Consider the following 20069-nt stretch of genomic DNA (forward strand, 5'->3'; position numbering starts at 1 on the left):
TTGGAATGTCACTGCCTCTGAACAAAAGAATTATACATTCCAAATGTAGATTTTCAAATTTCATTCTTAGGTGTTCATTAGCTTGAAAATCACATATTACATTATTTTATTTTTATTTATTTTAGAAGAATGAAGAAAATAATGTTTATTTCTTAGAAATGCATGTAGTACTCTATTTTTTTATTTTAAAAGATTTTTATTGGAGTATAGTTGAGTTACAAATTTGTGTTAGTTTCAGGTGTACAGCAAAGGGAGCCAGTTATACATATACATATGTCCACTTTTTTAAAAGATTCTTTTCCCATAGAGGCCATTACAGAGTATTGAGTAGAGTTCCCTGTGCTATACAGTAGGTTATTATTACCTATTTTGTATATAGTAGTGTGTATATGTCAATCCCAATCTCCCAATTTATCCTTCCCCCCTTATCTCCTGGTAACCATAAGTTTTCATTTGTACTCTTTTTTTAGGAGAATCACAAATTTTAAGCACAACTAAAACACTGTCAGTCTCCAGTGAGAGAAAATATTTGTCCAGTTTAGTTATCATCCAGTCAAATGGTATCTGGCACATTTTTTTACTTTATTGAGGACAGAACTTAAACTTGAGATGGCTTACTTGTTTCCTTTGGAAACATAAGAAAAACCTGCAACAAAGGTACTCTAGGAATGAAATAAACCAAGAAAGAAGCATCCGGACTCACATTCACTTCCCAGAGGGCTGTGTAACTAGCACATTATTTTGCACATAATAGCTTGCATCAGGTTTGTGGGGTTTGCTTTAGTTTTTAACAGGCCAATAATCATGTGAGGATTTTTCACAAGTCAAATTTCTGGTTTTAAATTTTACATTCTGGCAAAATTATGCTTCTGAATATTATTTTATTTCTTAAAATGTGGTAATGCCCTAAAATGATATTACACAATCATAACATTCAGCTAACATACTTAAAAAGATGGGCTATTAAGGATTCATTCTTCAATAATTCTATGAAATGCACATTTTCTAAGACATGCAGTTAGGATCCATTTTATATTCATTATAGGGTTAACACATTGCTTTAAAATTTTTTGAAAGATTATAAAATATATGACTTAGCCTATGCTTGACATTATACATGTTACCTCATAAAATTACTGAGGGAAGGATATCTTAATATCTGAATTGAAGATAGTGTACATTTAATCTACATTTGGCTTATAACAATGAATAATGAAAGGCTTTCATTTATTATATATCTCACACTTTCCAAAGGGTACACTTCTAAAAGACTACTGATTTCTCACTGCTAATAAGCAACCTATTGTCCTTGCCTTGGTAAAATCTATTTTAATGACAGCTGGTTCTCTCCCAGATTATCCATTGGTATTACAGCGTCACGGTCTTTTAAGAGGAGCAGGGCTGACACGAGGACTCTTTGGGCTTATTTCTACAAGAAATTTAGTTTTTCTATTCTCCTAATTAAAAAATGTATAATTATTAATTTTTCACTTTACTCCCTTATGTCGTTGAATCAGAAAACAATGGACTATGGTCATGTATGTCATCTAATACTCTATCAGATCACTTTTTTTTAAATAGTGCAGCTTACTCAGGTAAGTTTACTGATCAGAACAAAATGGAATCAATTAGGAAAAAGTTCATACAGGAAAATACCTTTTTCAAAGTTGACTATCTTAACACAGTTAAATAAGCGATTATTTTTTAATCCTTTGAGTTAAAATTGTTCAGGGTGGCCAAGAAAGTCTGGAAACATGAAAAATGTCCATAAAAGCACTTTATTACTATAATACGTTGAATGTGTTGCTCCTCATTATTAATTCACAGTTCATTAAGCTGGGCAAAATTACAATGAACAATGTGCATTAAAGCAAAATTCCCATCAATCATGTTCCATCTGTCATACATTCTGTCAGATGATTTGTGTGTCTAATTTTCATGGAAAAACTTGTACCTTTACTCCAGAATAAGAAATCAAGGGGGATCAATCTATTAAAAAGATATTAATATTCCCAGACTCTGTGGCCTTCAGTATTTTCTTTTTAAGAAGATTCACCTAGTGCAAATCTTATAAATATTTTTACCATTTAATATGCCCAGACAAAATGGATACAAAAATTAGATAAAAGAGAAAACAACAAAAACAGATCTCCTTTGTTTTCAAAACATTTGATGTTTACATCAAAATATTTTGTTGAAAATGAAGTGATTTTTAATCTATAGTTAAAAGACACTATAATGATATTTAGAACATATTACAGATCTGGATTTTTACAAATAGATTTTTATTTAAAACAGGTCTCACACTGATATCAATAAACCAGGCACTCTAGAACAAAATGTGGAGAGATGGCAATTATGCGATGACTTCTTAATACTCCAAGGGAAAAAGATTTTCTCCAAAGTAGTCCATCTACAATATTAACCCTTAAGATCTACTCCCCTTGATAGGTTTCAATATTATTTTCTCTTTTATACACATTTACTTTATAATTAACTCCTACAGGAGGACATTTCTGGAAATGTTCCCAGATATCTACAGCCACACTTTCGGTCATGATCACACCATAGAAAAAGTAGGGAACATCCAGATCCTGATGATCCAGGGGTTTCATAATTACCCCTTTGAGGTCAGTCAGAATCATAATCATTCCCAGAACAGGGTCGGTCTTTACATTTGTGCCCCTAGACATGCAGATTGTAACACTACCCACCCAAAGGCAAGTTGTCTTCCTTACTCAGGTTTGCAGGGGCACCACTCACTGTGGTAGCTAGAAGAGTCCGCTGCCCCCAGCCCGGACCTGCATTCTGTACTCTCCACAGACACATTGTACTACAGATATACCAGTGGTGCTGATGAAACTTCCAGAAAGCTATAAAATAATGCATGCCAGGCACGGTAGATGAGGAATTAGAAAATGCTAACATCTTCTCTAGGAAATAAAGGTGACATACCTATGTGGCTTTAAGCATTTTTGTGCATTAGCTGGCCCCCTGGATCTGGGAAAAAGCATCTGATTTTAAAGTTTCTCAGCCTCATTCTCTGCAATGAAATCTGAAGCTCTTCCTTCCTTCTCTGAGTCCAGAAGCTGGAATTGATACAGTCTGCTCTCTGTGATTTGTCTCTACCATTTGTTTCCAGTGACCACTTCAACTCAGATATCTCTCAATTCAGGGATCACTCCTAAACTTCAGGAGGAAGGTCACTGCCCTTTTTATTCCCACCACAATTTTATGCTAGTAACCCTTTACAGTGTCAATAAACTTATTTTGTAGAATGTGCCCCCTGGACTCCACCTGCTAAATCTGTTTTTTGGGCAAATCATTTGTTACTTAGCTAAACAAATTTTATAAAATCATATTTCATAAAATTGTATTTTATAAAATGTTACTTTCTTATTTTATAAAATTGGTAAATCCAGGGATTTAGGCTTAATTATTATTTTTAAAAATGTTGGTACTCATTTTGCCAATTTTTCTCTTTTTACATATATCAGAAAATATGTTAAGAACTCAACTGTGAAGATACCACTATTTTTATTTTTTCTCACTTTTTGTACACAGGAAACAAGAAAGTTTGTTCCTTGGAAAACATCAGTCCTAAGAACGTACTAAGTTAAAGCTTAGCGTTAGATCTGCGAGTAGCCTTGTCTTTTTTTTTTTTTTTTTTTTCGGTACGCAGGCCTCTCACTGTTGTGGCCTCTCCCGTTGCAGAGCACAGGCTCCGGACACGCAGGCTCAGCGGCCATGGCTCACGGCTCCAGCCGCTCCGCGGCATGTGGGATCTTCCCGGACCGGGGCACGAACCCGTGTCCCCTGCATCGGCAGGCGGACTCTCAACCACTGCGCCACCAGGGAAGCCCAACCTTGTCTTTTTTTTAATGATGCTTTTTTCTGAATTGGTAAAAAAAAAAAAAAAAAAAAAAAAGCCTTAAGGCTTAGGAACAGAAGCAAATTGAGAATTAAAATCCAAATCATTCAAATGAAGTTTGTCAGAACAGTTTGTGTGTGGAGAGGACAGCTTCTAGGCACTTCAGAGAAACCAGCAGGACAGAATTGAGAATAGCCAGCACCTTACAGGGCTTCTCACAGAAAGGCTTTAATGCAAAGAGGTGACTGGATTTCACAGGGAGACCAGGGAGAGGATGCAGAGATAATTAAATCACATTCAAGCACCTGTTTACCTGGGAGGTAAGTTCCTTCATATTGTGGTCAGATGCTGTTTAGGGGGACACTGGTGCAGGGGAGGTGTTGGGAGGATGAACTCTTTTCTGAGTGATTTTGCAAGTGTGAAAATTCATCCAACAGAGATGCTAGAAAAATTTGCTCCTAGTAGCGAGCGTCCAACATGATATTTTGGGACAAAAATGTGTATTTGGAAGAATTTTTCACAAAAGAGCAGTGATGGGAGGAAAAGATTCATATGGGCCTGGCTAGTAATATTCTTCCTTCACAATTTTCTTGTGGGTTCCTGAGGCCTGTTGGGACTGCTTGGAGACCTGGTCCCCAAGCAATGGCCCTCTTTGTCATACTCAGGGTAACCCAGGAAGTTGCTTGTCTGAAGCAGAAAAGGTTCTCCCTTCCACTCGTGTCCTCTTGCTGATCAGATGAACACATGGCATCATCTACAGCTGAGAGGTGTTTGTTAACTACCTTTGTTTCATAGGACACAACTCATATATACTCTACAGTAGTGTTTACCACTGTCTTTTATAATCTCAAGGTAAGAAGTAATCAGTGTTAAAATCATTCTACTGGAATAACAAAGCACATGATTTTTTTTTCCCTAATAGTGATTGTATTTGTTTGCTAGGGCTGCCATAACAAAAGACCACACTGGCTACTAGGTGGCTTAAACGACAAAAATATATTTTCTCATAGTTCTAGAGGCTAGAAGTCCAAGATCAAAGTATCAAGTTTAGTTTCTTTGAGGTCTCTCTCCTTTGATGGCTACCTTCTCACTGTGTCCTCACATGGTTGCCCCTCAGTCTGTGCATGTCTGTGTTCTAATATTCCCCCCTTATAAAGAGACAAGTCATATTGGATTAGAGTCCATCCATATGATCATTTTACCTTAATTTTCTCTTCCAAAGCAGTATTTCCAAGTAGAAGTTAAGCTTATTGTACAAGCAATCAGGTATTTAATAAGAGGCATTGCTATGGAGACAAAAAAACAATGGTTAATAATTGAGGCAAATTTCATATCAGTTTTTGAGTTCTGAGGGTAGACAGTTGAGAAGATTTCTAAATGTCAGGGTTAAAGCATCTTTTGTAGTTTGAATGTCCATCAGATGTTCAGGTAAACTTTCTGAGTGGTCCATATAGCAACAGGAACGAAGAAGACTGTCTAAACATGAGCTGCTGTGGAGATTTCTCTGAAGTTTATATTAAGATATCTACCTTCAGTATGCAGGACTTCAGAAAAAAAGGCAGTTTTAGTTTCAATTATTCCAAGTCAAAAGGGTGGGAGAAAATTTGGAAACACTAGTTTGGAGAGTTGTAGTCAGGTAGTGGAGGAAACTAGAAAAATTCAGGATACAGTCCAGTTTTCAGGTAATTAACAAAACTTCAAGGAAAATTAATAGCACTAGAATCTAGTATCCACAATATGTATTTTGGTTTCTATCGAAAGATAATTTTTCTCTCTAAAATCACCCTCATTTCTATCAAAGATAGCCAAATTAAGACAAATTTGTTTGCAAAATAAGTCTAGATTCAATAAACTTGGTCTTATTTATATAAGTATAGCAAGGATTGTGACTGACCATATAGGCTTATTTTTTATTTTTATTTTTTGCTTTTATTAAGAGAATTTATTGCCTCTCTCTCCTCCCAATAGCTCAAACATGAAGAAGCAACATCAGAGGAAGACAGACAGACAAATGGCTCGTTCAGTTTGTCCTTCTTGGCATTGGTGAAGGAAGAGGCAGCTTTCTCAAAGTTTTTATCTGCTTAATTGGATGTAGTAGAGAAAGGGAACAAGGAAAGTCAGAGGATAAGTGAACAGGCTCTGCACCTACCAAGGATGTGTTATCCTCCTAATCGTCCCAGTAGGAATATTCCATTCATGTTCTTTGATCTGATCCTTGCATTGGAAGACACTTCTTTTTTTAATCTCTTTTTTAAAAATTTAATTTTAATTTTATATTGAAGTATAGTTGATTTACAATGTTGAATTAGTTTCAGGTGTACAGCAAAATGATTCAGTTATACATATACACATATCCATTCTTTTTCAGATTCTTTTGCCATATAGGTTATTACAGAATATTGAGTAGAGTTCCCTTTGCTATACAGTAGGGTCTTGTTGATTATCTATTTTATATATAGTAGTGTGTATATGTGAATCCAAACTCCTAATTTATCCCTCCCCATACCTTTTCCCTTTAGTAACCATAAGTTTGTTTTTTAAGTCTGTGAGTCTGTTTCTCTTTTGTAATTAAGTTCATTTGTATCATTTTTTTAGATTCCACAGATAAGTGATATGATATTTGCCTTTCTCTGAATTACTTCACTTAGTATGATAATCTCTATGTCAATTCATGTTACTGCAAATGGCATTATTTCATTCATTTTTATGGCTGAGTAATATTCCATTGTATATATATACCACATCTTCTTTATCCATTCATCTGTCAATGGACATTTAAACTGCTTTCATATCCTGGTTATTGTGAATAGTGCTGCACTGAACACTGGGGTGCATGTATCTTTTGGAAGTATAATTTTCTCCAGATATATGGCTAAGAGTAGGATTGCTAGATCATATGGTAGTTCTATTTTTAGTTTTTTAAGGAATCCCATAATATTCTCCATAGTGGTTGAACCAATTTACATTCCCACCAACAGTGTAGGAGGACTCCTTTTCTCCACACCCTCTCCAACATTTTTGTAGTCTACAGTTTGTAGACGTTTTGATGATGGTTACTCTGACTGGTGTGAGGTGATACCTCATTGTAGTTTTGATTTGCATTTCTCTAATAATTAGCAATGTTGAGCAGATTTTCATGTGCTTTTTGCCCATCAGTATGTCTTCTTTGGAGAAATGTCTGTTTAGATCTTCTGTCCATTTTTTGATTGGGTTGTTTGCTTTTTTGATATTGAGCTGCATGAGCTATTTGTATACTTTGGAGATTATTCCATTGTCAGTCTCATCATTTGCAAATATTTTCTCCCATTCTGTAGGTTGTCTTTTTGTTTTGTTTATGGTTTCCTTTGCTGTGCAAAAGCTTTTAAGTTTTATTAGGTCCCATTTGTTTATTTTAGTTTTTGTTTTCTTTCCTCTAGGAGGTGGATCCAAAAAGATATTGCTGCTGTGAAAGAGTGTTCTGCCTGGATTTTCCTCTAAGAGTTCTATAATATCCAGTCTTACATTTAGGTCTTTAATGCATTTTGAGTTTATTTTTGTCTGTGGTGTTAGAAAATTGTTCTAATTTCATTTTTTTACATGTAGCTGTCCAGTTTTCCCAGTACCACTTATTGAAGAGACTGTCTTTTCTCCATTGTATAGTCCTGCCTCCTTTGTCATAGATTAATTGACCATAGTTGTGTGGGTTTATTTCTGGGCTTTCTATTCTGTTCCATTGATCTATATTTATATTTTTGTGCAAGTACCATACTGATTACTGTAGCTTTGTAATACAGTCTGAAGACAGTGAGCCTGATTCCTCCAACTCCATTTTTGCTTTCATAGTATGCTTTGGCTATTTGGGGGTTTGTGTTTCTATACAAATTTTAAAATTTTCTGTTCTAGTTCTGTGAAAAATGCCATTGGTGGGGGCTTCCCTGGCGGTCCGGTGGTTGGGACTTCACCTTCCAGTGAGGAGGATGCAGGTTTGATCCCTGGTCAGGGAGTTGGGATCCCACATGCAATGCAACCAAAAAAAAAAAAAAAAAAAAAACATAAAACAGAAGCAATATTGTAACAAATTCAATAAAGACTTTAAAAATGGTCCACAAGGGCTTCCCTGGTGGCGCAGTGGTTGAGAGTCTGCCTGCCGATGCAGGGGACACGGGTTCGTGCCCCGATCCCGGAAGATCCCACAAGCTGCGGAGCGGCTGGGCCCGCGAGCCATGGCCGCGGAGCCTGTGTGTCCGGAGCCTGTGCTCCACAACGGGAGAGGCCACAGCAGTGAGAGGCCCGCGTACAGCAAAAAAAAAAAAAAAAGGTCCACATGAAAAAAATCTTTAAAAAAAAATTCCACTGGTAATTTAATAGGGATTGCATTGAATCTGTAGAATGCCTTAAGTAGTATAGTCATTTTGACAGTATTGATTCTTCCAATCCAAGCACATGGTATATCTCTCCATCTGTTTGTGTCACTTTCGATTTCTTTCATCAGCATCTTAGAGTTTTCAGAGTACAGGTCTTTTGTCTCCTTAGGTAGATTTATTCATAGGTACTTTTTCTTTTTGATGTGATGGTAAATGGGATTCCTTCCATAATTTCTCTTTCTGATATTTTGTTTTTAGTGTATAGAAATGAAAGAGATTTCTGTGTATTAATTTTGTATTCTGTGACTTTACTGAATTCATTGATGTGGTGTATCACACTGATTGATATGAGCCTGTGAGCCATGGCTGCTGAGCCTGCGCCCGGAGCCTGTGCTCCGCAACGGGAGAGGCCACAACAGTGAGAGGCCCGCGTACCACGAAAAAAAAATCATAAAATGGGGCTTTCCTGGTGGCACAGTGTTTAAGAATCTGCCTGCCAGTGCAGGGGACATGGGTTCAAGCCCTGGTCCAGGAAGATCCCACATGCCGCAGAGCAACTAAGCCCACGCGCCACAACTACTGAGCCTGCGTTCTAGAGCCATTGAGCCACAACTACTAAAGCCCACGAGCCACAACTACTGAAGCCCATGCACCTAGAGCCCATGCTCTACAACAAGAGAAGCCACTGCAATGAGAAGCCCACGCACCACAACGAAGAGTAGCTGCCATTCGCTGCAACTAGAGAAAGCCCACACACAGCAACAAAGACCCAATGCAGCCAAAAATAAATAAAATAAATAAATTTATTTTTAAAATCATAAAATATAACCATCTTCTTCAGTTTACTTAGTCCCATGTAATTAATTCTTGTTTTGTTTGATCTTTTGTTAGAAGTTTTATGAAACCATCAATTTCTCCATTAGGGTTTTGTAAATTCTTACTCAGTTCAGTGTAATGATTTGAAATTCATCAGAAACTTGTGTTCTAGAATACTTGTTAGATCCTTTTCCATGAATTTCTCTGAACATGAAACACATTTTCAGGAAGCTTTTGTAAAAGCATCTGAGTAAAACCATTGTCTAAGTAATAAAAGACAAATATCCATTACTAAAAATTTGATTCATTCTAATGGAATTGACAAGAAAATTTATCTCTGTGACACAAAACATTTAAGATAGTAACTAGAATTATGACTGATAACATTATACTAGGACATACCCAATTTTAGGAATTTCATATACTTTCTAGAACATTTATATTAATAACATTCACCCTTATGATATAACCTAGGGTTTATGATCATTTATTTAGCAATGCTTCCCATGTAAGTAACATACCAAATAAGCCTAATGAGTTTCATAGCTCTCTTTTCTAATAAGATAAAACAAATCTTTTAAGGTGTTCCAAGGGGCCTCTGGAAAACCTGAATGTTATTTCCAGGTCAATAAGACTTCATTTAGAATTTGACTTGGGGGAAAATCTACTTTTTCAAAAATAAAAATGTTTTAAAACACTTTGTCAAATATGATCATATGTCACTGTGAATTAATATTTAGTTATCAATTTAATCAAAGTGACAAAGATTCACATGTAAATACAGATAGTTAAATAGTGTAAAAAGACTTAGCTCTTTTAATATTGAAAGCATTCAGTTTTTCTTCAAAATTATCAAAGACTCATAAAGACAAAATGTACAATATTTGTTTTGCTAGACAGATTACATTAAATGTAAAAAAAAGTCTTTGTTTACAATTTCTCATTAAGAGCAGACCAATAATTAAGAAAATTTTACAAAAAGAGAGAAAAAACAAATTTTAATTTTCTACCAGCTTACTTTGGATATTAAAACTCAATCACTTTATTAAATTCATTCCAATCTTAGACCTGACTACACATAAAATTCCTTTCTAAAGATTCCTTTTTAACAAACCTCTTACAACTTTCTCTGTCCATTTTGATTTGTCCCTTGTTCTCTTTCCCATTTAGAAGTTACCAGCTTTAGAACAAAAATCACTTAACAAAGTTTTTACATTAACAAAAACATCTCCATACCTTACACTTTTTCTCACCCCAAAACATATTCTAATTTCCTTATAATTCCTAGTAGCTTTAACCACATCTATTATTTACAATTCTTTTTTTTTTTTTTTTTTTTTTTTGCGGTATGCGGGCCTCTCACTGTTGTGGCCTCCCCCGTTGCGGAGCACAGGCTCCGGACGCGCGGGCTCCGGACGCGCAGGCTCAGCGGCCATGGCTCACGGGCCCAGCCGCTCCGCGGCATATGGGATCCTCCCAGACCGGGGCACGAACCCGTATCCCCTGCATCGGCAGGCAGACTCTCAACCACTTGCGCCACCAGGGAGGCCCTACAATTCTTAATCCTTTGAAGCTTTACTTTTTTTGTAAAGATAAAGTTAAAAATTATTAACTGTGTAAGTATTTTCTGGCTTGGCAAACTTATAAATACATTTCATAATTTCTAGAAACATATTCTACTTCATAGTACAAGCTTTTAATGAAGCACAAGACATGGTTACTAATAGAACCAAACATATTTAGTGTGTAATAAGAGGTCAAAAGTAGGTAAACTTAGACTCGTTCAGCAATTAATATTTCAGTATTTTGTCTTAGTTGGAAATGATCTAGACATTCAATTCATTTAATTTAACTTAGCAAAACTCGAAGGGTACAATTTATCAAAGACATTTAGAAAACTATTTAAGTTGACATAGCAAAAACAATTATTGCTAAAAAAAGTTTACCTAAAAGAATTCTTATCTTATGTCTATTTAATTAATTTGTTCTTAACAATCACTCAGATTACTCATGACAATTTCATAAGATGTTAAAGTAGTGTTAGCCATCATCTTAAATTATTATTATTATTACTTTTTTCTGAGAAATTTTGTAAAAGATAACATGAGCTTATTTGACTTTTAGGAAAACTACATAGCATAAAGCTATTATATTTAATGCTGATAACTCTTAAGATATGTCTGTATTAATTAAACCATTAAACCTGAACTAGATTTTACTTACCAAAAATTATCCTAGATCATGTGAATTTGAAAAATATTTGTATTCATTTTTGTTATATTTTTGAGAATTTTTATATTGCTTGTTGGAATAAATTAAGTTTACTCACTCAGATAGCTACAGTCTTTTATTATTTATGGAGAAGACTTTTAAGTCTTCTTGCCCTTTAAGTGTACTTGCCCTTGATAAACAATTTTAAGGAGACTGTGATTTAGAGTTTGAGCAAGAGAGGGTTTTTCTGGTGGTTTTTGTTTTAAAAAAAACCTCTTTCCTTTTTTTTCTTTAAATTTTAGTTTCAGGTTCTAACAATTGAGATAATCTGGGCTCAGTCTCAGGCAATGTGGCTGTGTTTACATTTCAAAGACATGGTAAGATTTATAACTTTAAGGGACAGAGAAAAAAGTGTAAATTTTCTTCTGTGAGTTTTGGAGTGTATTTTTCTATTATCACAAGTCTCAGGGTAATTATTATTTTAAAAACTTTTTCTTCTTAAGTACAGGACAATTTTGCTCCAATTATCCTCAACTTTTATAATATCTACAAGAATTTGAGAGGAATAGGTTTCAGGGTTGGTGAAGATAAATGGGCCTTGACTTGTTCCTAAGTTCCATTTCTGGTTTTGTAGAGATTTGGAAGACAAAGATAATTGTTTCTATTAGCTCTTGAATATTGGCTTCCAACTGATCTTTTCCTAATTATTTGTAGGAGGGCCTAAGGAATTGCTGAGGAGATGGGGCAATTTTTTAAATTTTTCTTAAAAAGGGGAATTCATGTTGGATCTTTAATTTCTGTTATTTCATCTTAATAACGATTCCCTAAGGCTAGCTGTTATACATTATTTTTCCTTTCAATTTGATCCTTCCATAAATACCAATATGACAGCTGTTTATGATGAGAGCTCTCAAAAAGGTAATCTTTTAAATACAGCAAATTTAAAGGATCCATCATCTGGCCATTGAGGAGTAAGACCTTTCATTAATTTCAAATAGTGACTCAAATCAGTAAGCCTTTTTATGGAATGACGCAGAGGTAACTTTTCAGGCTTAGAATAAATCCTTACCATGGATGAAATAAGCATACTTTCAGATGGAGAGGGCACGGATGATAGCCCCTATAATGTGCAAATTCATTTCCAAGGATAATCTAAGAAAGCAAAGGCCTTCACTGCACAGGCAGTAAGGGTGGTATAATGCAAACTGTGTCCCTGGTCTCTCCTGGGAATTTGAGGCACCTCTGATCCCAAACCTACTAATCTGTGACATCAGGCATAGGCTGCTGGAATGGGCCTTTTCCAACACTAACAAGGCAATGAAGGTTGAAACAACAAAGGCCCCTTATGGACTGGGTCCCCTTAGGACAAACTCCTCTGACAGCTGGCACAACAAGACTAGAGCGTGCTGTTTATGACTTTGTGTCTCAGAACCCCAGTCAATTCAACTGGTTACCAGATGCACCCCAGTAAATACACCATCCAGATGGTGGAGACCAGAGAGAATATTCTCACTGGACAAAAAGCCAAACTCTCAGGACACAGAAAAATACAGAAGGAAAAATCTCATCCAGTTTTTATACAGAGGACTGACAGCAAAGTTTGTCTTAATAGGCACTGGACTGGAGAGAACTGGTAACTCACCAGTCTGTGAGGCTGTCTCAGACAGCAGGCTTATAGGGCCTATGCCTGTCTTCTGCCCTACGGTTCTTTCTTCTTATGAAACATGACTCAGGAGACAGAGACAAAGAAAAACAGTGACTGTCTCTGGGAGGAAAGATTAAGAAAAACTGAGACGAGATTACTCATTTCCAAAAACCAGATTTTCTATGTCACAAGGATCTTGCTCCATAAGTATTTTCTTCTGCTAATCTAAATTTAGAGATAGAGAAAAGGAGACTCTTAAGCACTTTCCCTCCCACCAGATCTTACAGGCCTGGGAAGTTGAGGAGATAAGAAATTTTACCTTCTGCTGGCCTTTCTCATGTGTCCTAGGATCTCTCAGCTGCAGCAGTCTTGTGGTGGGAAGCAGGGTTTAGCCAGCCTCCTGGTTGTCTTGTCAGCTGTTGAGGAGGAAGAAATGTCCCTGCCAACCTTCTTGAGTTAAAGAAGTAACAAGGTTTATACAGCCTTCTTGACCCTGCATTCCCTATCTCTGGTGCTAATGATGTCTTTCTACCTCCTGGTACAGGGAGGGCACCATTCACATGAGATACTAATTTCCTGCTTTCATGGAGACAGATAGGAAGGTCAGTGTGTCTCTCTTGCATCAGTCATTTCTTCAGTAACTTTAATTCAAAGTAATATTCCACTGAGGCATATTTTGGAGCATCCTGCCCTGGGCACCAACAAAGTCAAATGGTTTAGAGAGAAAGCAAGTCCCTTTGTCAGCAGTGACCTGTGCTCATGGTGATTGTTATTCCATCTCCACAATACCATTGGGCTGGGTGCTCAAGAAACAGAGCTGTGAAAACATGGCTCCCGTCTCTTATAATTTATACTACCAATGTTTCAAAGAAAAAATTTTATTTAGTGCCTCCTTTGTGTTAGACAATAATGCTGGTATATTTTCAAGATATACAAATAATAGAAAGAGACATGTATGGTACTTGAATTGTAGTGAGACATTAAAATTCCCCCCCCCCAAAATCTTTTTCTTTATACTTATAAGGAAAAAAAATGTAGATTCATTTTGGATAAGATAAAGAAAATTTATGAAGTGATAAATCTAACCTGAGAAAGTAGAAAAGAACACAGTACACAGGCTCTGAGCATTCTACTCACAGAAAATATTGTCCTGTTCTTTTGCAATATGGACTTGTTCCCCTGTCCCTATGTCTGTCTCTTCCCCTCTCTGTTTCTGCCCCTCTTCTCTGTCTCCCTCACACATAAACACATTCACTGCCCTACAAAAAAACCCATTGACTAAATGCTAATTGGCAGGCACTGTGCTCAAACTGAGGCTACAGTGGTGAGTTAAAAACAGAGATAATTTTTCCATCCTCATCAAACATATATTCCAAGATGGAGAAAGTGAATACTAACCAAAGAGTCACACAACCATAATATTGCAACCACAACGAACAACCATAACCACTGAGTTAAGCTAAGCAAGCCACTATTGTCAGCTTTCTCTCAACCCTCAGTAGAGTGTGTTCCACTTAAAGGCCTTGAGTAAGTCACTATTCTGTTGAGAAAATCCAGGAAATTTCTCAGTCTTCCACATCTGAAATTATGCAGTTTGGAATGTCAGGAACAAGAGTGAGGGGGAAGGTCATTCAGAACTGCAACTAACCAGTTTCTCTCTTTCTGACTGCTGCAATAACCTCCTGGTCTATCCTGTGTTTACTCCCATTCCTCTGGCCTGTTCACAGAGCTGCCAAAGTGGTCCCTTAAAATTTAAGCCTGATTGTGCCACGGTATACTCAACATCATCCAGTGAATTCAATTTAATTACAATAAATCCAAAGTTCTCACCAAGGCCTCAAAGTCCTTTTTGATCTGTTCTCCCCTTCTCCCATGTCTCTCTTGGTCTCATTCCTACCACTCTCCCCCTTGTTTTCTGTAATCCAGCCAAACTTGCTTCTTCTCCAGCTTTTACTAAAACACTACTTAATAGACAAACAATTTAATTTAAATTGGGCAAAAATTTAATAAGACACTTAACCAAAGAAGATACATGAATGGTAAATAAGCAACATTTAAAAATGTTCAGCATTATTAGTCATCAAAGAAAAATTAAAACCACAATGCAAATAACTTCACATCTACTAGAATGACTAAAATTAAAAAGATTGATAGCATCAAATGTTAGTAAGGATGGAGAACAACCAGAAGTCTCATACATTCCTGAAGAAAATGTGAAATGATGTACTACTTTGGAAAACAGTTCGGCATTAATACAACCCCCTAATTTCACCCCCTAGGAATTTAAATTAGAAAAATATGTCCACACAAAATTTGTACATGAATGTTCATAGAAACAACTTTATTCATGATTGTGAAACTGAGTAGGATCCTGTGGGGCCTTCCCAGTGACAGACTCCCAGTGTTCCCTGCTTCTAGTTGGAAGAACAAAGCTTTAGTCTCCTAGGCCTCCCTTGATTTCCAGAGAGCAGTTAATGATTATAGAACTGACAAAGTTCAGAAACAAAGGAAAAGCAGTCAAGCAAGAAAAGTAACAATAGATTGAAAAACAGTGTTGTCTATATCCCTTTCTCCTCAAGGGATATAGATAACAGTCTGACACATATCCTTGATGTGGTGCTCCAAGGACAATGGTGCTTCAAGGACAAAGGACAACCCTCTCTGAAAAAGTGTCAGCGTTACACCCCTTATCAGACCCTTAATTGCCCTCCCCACCATGTTGTGATGGTTATGAAATTCCTGAGCCCAGCTGGGCCATGAGACCTGTCCCAAATAAGAAAAGGCATCTTCCCTGTCCCACTGCCACCCTATAGAAGGAAAGTATATGCGCCCCGAGCAATTAGTAAACGAAATTTTCACCTTGGAGCATTCCTTTGTTTTCTGGCTATAAAAACTGATCAATAGCACATGTTTGGGGTCCACTCCCCCAGACTACTAGGAAGTCAGCCTGCTGTTCTGGCAGAGACACTTTCCTCTAATAAATTCTATCTTCTTTACATTCTGCCTTGTGTCTGGAAATTCCTTTCCAACCCACGTATGGACCACGACACTTGAGCGTTTTTTGTAGACACTAAGGCTCTCCACCTGATGGAGGATTTGACTACGTGCTGACCACAAGCATGTAGGTCCCAGACTGGTTGGAACAAGAAGGCTGATGATTAAGGTTCCCAAAATATCACCCTGTCACCTCTCCACCAACTAATCAAAAGAATGTCCATGAACTGATAATTCACCCTGAGACCCTCACTCCTAATGTTGTCTTTAGAAACACTTGCCCAAAAGTCTTCAGGGAGTTTGGGTCTTTTGAGCATTAGCTGCTTGTTATCCTTGCTTCGCATCCTGCAAATAAACACTGTACTTTCCTTCACCACAACTGCTATCAGTAGATTGGCTTTGGTCTGCATTGGGTGAGTGAATCTGCGTTTGGTTTGGCAATAATTTTGGCAACCATGAAGGGGCCACCATCCCTAGTGGGCATCTCAACCATAGCACACTGGCCCCTGACCAGTGGCAGCTCATGGATACTACTCAGCAGCTGCTTGAGCACCTTTGTCTCAGAGATGGCCCTGAACACTTGCCACTGACCAGGCATCATTGGCCCATGGCACTTTTGATTTCTGTGGTAAAGGGAAAAAGACACATGCTTTGCTGGTTGAGATTTCTCTAGTAAGTAGTGGAACTAGTGTGTGATAATACCAGGGTATTCATTCTCTTAGCCATTTGGGGCTGTCAGTGGCTAAACATTTGTTGGGATTTTCCCTTTTGGGCTGAGGAGTTTGAAACCCTGAGAGACTACATTTGTTTGTTTGAGATTTTAAGATTACCAGCCATAAACAACTGAGAATGGGTAATCAGAGCTCTGTTTCATCTTATATTCCCTACGGTGTATTTTGCAGAATCGGGAAATTCTTAGCTCTTAGTTTCATGGGCTCATACCCATGAAAAGGAGAAGGTGATATTTTTCTAAAATCATGTGGTCACAGTATTCTTTAGGCTCTGGAGAATAATGACCCAGATGGGGCACTGTTTGACATTCTAAAACTTGTTTTTGCCAATGAAAAAGCTGGCTTGTTAAAAGTATCTCTTCACTGACCAGAAGGAAACAAATCTTACTAGGAGAAACTTACATTTTTCTCCCTGTGCCTTTGAAATGTAAATGTTCTACCCTGGGCTCTAATGTACTCTCACTCACTCTTGTCTATACCATCGCCAATTCCTGAGACTGAGGGGGAAAAAAGGGGAGAAGAGTCCTTTTTAAACTCAGGCAGGAAAACTGTGAGATCTCTGTTTGTCTGGAATGTATGTATGTCCATGTGTACATTATAAATATATCTCTTTTCCTTTGGATGGTATTATCAAAGTTAGTTTGTAAATGAGCTCTATTTAATTGACTTAAAGGAAATTAAGCACTTACAGAAATTCTCAGAAATATAAAAGAAACTAACTTGAATGAATTTCAGATTCATGTGATCTGAAAAATATTCAATATTAAATTTGGGATAATGGCTGACTTGGTCTAATGTCTCATAAAGTTTTCTTGGGTAATCTAAACATAATTTTTGAGAACAAGTGAATAAAATAGAGGTAAATGAGACAAGAGTTTTTAGGTGAACTCTGGGAATAATTATGTTTTAGGAATGTCTACTTAAAAATAGCTTTTCTGGATGTTTTAGTAACTTGAAATTTTAGAGTTTAACCAAATTAAGCTAAATGATGAGAATTCATTGAATATCGAGGTCTTTTCCAAATAAAATAATATACTGAAATATTAATTACTAAACATTGGCTTCCTTTTACAGAGAAAGTAAAGATATTTAAGACTATTAATAAATATGTTTGGTGTCACACTGAGACATTTTCCATAAGAAAGCACATATTTTTAGAAATTATAAATAGCATTTATTTATAAATTTGCCAATCTACAGAATGCTAATGTAAAGAACAGCTCATAATTGCTTACTTCTTAATTTTCACTAGGAATTTAGGTTTTTAAGACTTGAGAATTCTAATTAAATATGTAATTAAAGCCACTAGAAATAATGAGAACATTTTAGTATACAGGGTAATAGGATGTGTGTTTTCATTAAAAGAAGGTATGAAGAATAGGAATTTATTTTGTTAAAGAAAAAGGAAGTAATTTTGTCTTAAAGCTGGTTATTTCTAAATAGGAAATAAAATAAAGGGCAAGTTAATATGAATATAGAAAGTTGTAGATTTCTGGGGAAAAAGTAATCTTTAGAAAGAAATTCTATGTGTTGTCAGGACTCACTAAGATTAGAATGAATTTAATTGAGTAAATGAATTTTAAGATTAAAAGTAAAGTGGTACAAAAACTTAAAATTTTTTTCTCTCTCTGTTAAGAGAAAAAAGTTTTCTTGGAATATTCATTTGCTTTTGATTACAGATTGTAAATTTTCTTTACCTTTTAAATAATCTGTTATAACTTTCTGTACTTGCTTTTAAAATCTTTCATTGTAACTTTGGTTAAATGGATAAGCACTGTTTCACAGTGATCTGTAATCCTATGTGACCAAGTGTCTTGAAACTTTTTAACATTTTGGATAAACTTCTCAAGGATAGAATCCTAATTAAAGATATTTTGACCTCTAGATAGCTTTGGGATGTTTCAGAGGACCCCTAAGTTATCTCAAAGAGAGATATTAAACTAATTAGGATTATTTGGTATGTTATGGGAGGCACTGTCAATTGATTACAGATAAATGTATCTCCAACCTTCTTAGGTTGAACATTTAGATTATACTAAATATCACTAATATAGATATTCTTATGTTATATGAAATTAAATAAAATTTCTAAAATTTGAATGTCAAATTTGTATGTTACAGAAGTAAACAAATTTTTTTTTGTCAATTTTAATCAGCATTTTAACCAGCTCTTTATTTTTTATTTATTTATTTTTTTAACTCTTAAAGTGTTTAATATGCCTCGGTTTACCTTTTAACACCAGTTATTTACAATAAATTACAGAACATCTGTTTGAACAATGGAATATAACACAGATGTTACAAACAAAAATGTGTATGATGAAACCTTTATCCCTTCACTTCTGAGGGTTTGCACAGTTTTAGGGCCTAGAGGATGGTGATCAGAACAAAGCCACTGCTTCACAGGTCTGAAACCTGAAGGGAGAGATGGTTACTGAACAAAATACACAACTACACACATAGAGACAAATTCTGATAAAAGCCACGGAGGGAACTTCCACTGTAATGAAAGAACAAAAACAGGGGGTTCCAGTTTAGACCAGGGATCAGAAAAGGCTTTTCTGAATCCATGACACTAAGACAAGCCTCCAAAGAGGAGAGGGCATCACCCAGGCAAGGGGGGGCTGGAGTTGGGAAGCCTGAGAAGAGGCAACACAGCCGGCGGGGCCAGGGTGCCGACCACGGGAAAGGGCGGGACCTGAGGCTAAGAACTCGTCCCCAGCACAGTGGGAAGGTTTCTGGAGGGAAAGGACAGGATCTTTCCTTTCCAGAGTGACCGCTCGGAGGGTTCTGTGCAGGGAATAGATGGGGACAGGAGCCTGTGGTCCCCGGCCTGGCGGGAGAGCTGAGTGGGAAGGTGAGCAGGGAGAGAGTCAACGCGTATATTTCTGCAACAGAAGAACTGGGATCATATCGTACGTGCTGTTTTGTGATCAGCCTGTTTCTACCTGTCACCCTGGGCACATCGCTCCTTGATAACTTCCCTTAATTTCCTTTAACTAGAAAAAAAATGTGGCCACTTTTATACCAAAATGTTCAGAGTGGTCATATCTGGGCTGATATAATTGCAGGCAATTTTAATTTTCTCTTTATACTTTTCTGTATTTTCCAAAAGTGCACAATGAACGCACGCTACTTTAATAACCTGGGGAAGCCTGGGGGAAGGTACGACACAAAGGTATGATTTGCTTGTGTCTTGTGAAAGTAACTCTAAATCCTATTTAGAAAGGTATAGTTTATCTTTTGGCAGGGCTGAAATTAAGTTGAAAATCAAAAAAAAGAAAAAAAAAAGAGGGGGAAAAGGCAAAGGCTGCTACACCCACAGTCATTGTTAAGACAGTTTCCTGTTACAGGACTGACATTCCTCAACTCAAGTGTTTCTTTTTTCCTCCTGCTCTTATTAATATTTCAGGGCAGTGACAACCCTGAACACTAGTCCCCTTTCCAGAGGAAGAGGA

The 20069-nt window shown here is 36.6% G+C and overlaps 1 long non-coding RNA gene across 1 annotated transcript in view; it reads right to left on the reverse strand.

Moving 5' to 3' along the window:
• Window positions 1–203: 203 nt before the first annotated feature.
• LOC132493394 (uncharacterized) overlaps window positions 204–20069 on the reverse strand; it is a 68991-nt gene continuing 49125 nt past the window's right edge. Inside the window, exons 3-5 of the long non-coding RNA XR_009532977.1 lie at window positions 13206–13302; window positions 5074–5157; window positions 204–3894 (exon numbers count right to left, since the gene is read on the reverse strand). This is a non-coding gene — a long non-coding RNA (uncharacterized LOC132493394). The remainder of the gene's footprint in view (window positions 3895–5073; window positions 5158–13205; window positions 13303–20069) is intronic.

Source organism: Mesoplodon densirostris, chromosome 7, assembly GCF_025265405.1.
Source record: "Mesoplodon densirostris isolate mMesDen1 chromosome 7, mMesDen1 primary haplotype, whole genome shotgun sequence".
Lineage (NCBI taxonomy): Eukaryota > Metazoa > Chordata > Mammalia > Artiodactyla > Ziphiidae > Mesoplodon > Mesoplodon densirostris.